General features: G+C 26.6%; 1 long non-coding RNA gene across 1 annotated transcript; it reads right to left on the reverse strand.

Annotated features, from left to right (window-relative positions):
• Positions 1-1,981: 1,981 nt before the first annotated feature.
• On the reverse strand, positions 1,982-2,363 carry LOC108568617. The gene is made up of 4 exons (XR_001891300.1): positions 2,323-2,363; positions 2,235-2,267; positions 2,158-2,183; positions 1,982-2,105 (listed from the first exon to the last, which is right to left on the reverse strand). It is a non-coding gene; the product is annotated as an uncharacterized LOC108568617 (long non-coding RNA).
• Positions 2,364-2,488: the final 125 nt, after the last annotated feature.

The following is a 2,488-nucleotide window of genomic DNA, read 5'->3' on the forward strand; positions in this document are numbered from 1 at the left end:
TGAAGCTGCTTCAAACATACTAAAACAGGTTTCAGGAACCTTTTTGGAGTGAACTACCAATTTTAATATTTTATTTGATATACAAAATCGGGAGTTGTACGTTGTAATGAGCAAACAACGGTCAGAGAATCGACGCATAGAATCAATATATTTTTACAATAAAAAATAGTTGCAATATATTAAAGTATTTATTTGTTTTTTTTTTCATAACTATATGAATATAATGGGTAAATATATACAATGCCACTGGAAATTAGGAAAAAGTGCATTCACTTTGAAATTTTCTCTTATGTACGAGATAATGATCTATTTAAAAGTATAATAAAAAATATGTGTAATAAATGAAAAAAATATTGTTTAATCACTCACATTTTTGTGTTATTTTTTTGTATGAAATTCTAAACATATACATTTTCCTCCATTAACTTCACAAAGCAGTGAAATTACTTTGTACATTTTCTGGATAATGTGAATTTATTTTATATTTCAATATTTTCAATCTACTTGTATATCAGTTGTAGGCAAATGTATACCGTAACATAAATATTTATTTCAGCAGTTTTATTAATATATTTTGCATTTTATTTTTGTATTATTGTGTATATAAATATTTATTTCAGCAGTTTTATTAATATATTTTGCATTTTATTTTTGTATTATTGTGTATATTATTTTAAGATATTGTGGTGCTCACGACAGCCCGTTTATATGTCACCTACAAGCCCGATACGGTGCGCCCCACTCCAGCCCGTAGCTGGTATTCCGGGAAGGTCTGATAAGAGTACTACTTGCAACATATCAGTAACCGCTCTCTTGTCTCTTCTACTCTCTTCCTCTACCCATTTTCTTGTGTCTTAATATCATGTAAGGTTCTCTGCATTATCTCGTGTGTATTCTCTGTGTTGGCTCTCGGGCCTCGGACTCATTATACTGTAAGAACCCTTTGTATTCTGTGTATCTCTCTGTAGTGTTACTATCCGTAATATACTCAAATAAACATATAATCAAGCATCTTCAAACGTTAATTACAATAATAAAGTCATTATTTGTACCTAAGTTATTATATTTTATATTCATTTTTTATTGCAAAGTTCAGTGTTTTGCAATCTTATCACACTTGAACAAACAATTCATTTTCTCAGACGGAATTTTTATTTTCAAAGCGAAAAATATTTTGCTCTTATTTGTTTTTGTCAGTAAATTTTTCATTTTTTTTTGCAGAAATTGATGAATTTAAGTAATCGTATTAGGCTTTATTCGAATAAAAACAGTAAAGAATGATGGTTTTTATTTGGCAGATATTTTCAAGATATTTAATGAATTCTATATTTAGCTTCAAATAATTAATTTGTTTAATTACAATTACCTCAGACTTGACAAGTTATAAAATAGCGGTCAGGCTTTAATGCTGTTAATCATATTATCATTAAACAGAGAAACAGTCTGAATATTTATGAAAGAGAAAATCTTTGTTTTTATTTGATTTTTACTTTCAAGGATCTCATTAAAAATAATTGAAAGGAATTTCATTAGACAATTATAACTTTTATAGTTTTTATATTTAATTTTCTTTGTCTTCAATTTAAGCAGCTTTTGCACTGTAAAATTCTTTATATTATAAACATATAGAAGGTATTAGTAAAAAGATAAAACTGCGGACAAACACAATCTGTATACACCACAAAATTGATGATAATGAAATGGTTTATTTATTACAAATTATTTTGTTACATTTTGTATAATTAATGTAAATTCTACTCTTGTGTGAAAAGACAAAAATTGCAATAAATGCAAAGAATAAGATAAAATAAATCCAGAATGCAAATGGGAAATTAACATAATTTTGATATAATGAGATCTAGCCATTGACATTTTTGTAGTTCATTTGTATGGAGTTCTCATATGAGAACATCATAATTTAAAAAAGTTTTTCAATTTTTTTTAAATTCATCCAATAGAGGGTTAATATAATGCAGTAGATTGATTTTATAAAATTTAACAACATAAACACGTTTTATATATAAAACATATTAAAAATATTATAAGCTAAATTACCCTAATGGTTTAACATCATTGAATCGACGTCTTTTAAAGGCAGGTGCTTCCTAGGAAAAAAATATTTTAAATATTGTCTTCGTATAATTATAGTTTATTTACGTCTTGTTCATCTTCATTGTAGAGAGCTGAAATTGATAATTGATTAAAGTATACTCTTTAATTTCTCTTATACTCACGATCCTCATGATTACGGCGCCTTAGTTCATCATCTAAATCAAAAAATATTAGTCTCCACACAATCAAGAAAGTAATACCTTCACTTACTTTCATACTGAAAACATTGCTGCTTAGAGAAGATGACGACAAGGAATCTGAAAATTAAAAAGACAATATTTTAGGATGTTGGTAAAGCTAATAAAAAATCACAAAATATACCTCGTCGTTAAGATTATCAGTATTAATGTAAATTTGTATTATTTATATGTATTAC

This window comes from Nicrophorus vespilloides, unplaced genomic scaffold, assembly GCF_001412225.1.
Source record: "Nicrophorus vespilloides isolate i.1.1-1 unplaced genomic scaffold, Nicve_v1.0, whole genome shotgun sequence".
Classification (NCBI taxonomy): Eukaryota; Metazoa; Arthropoda; class Insecta; order Coleoptera; family Silphidae; genus Nicrophorus; species Nicrophorus vespilloides.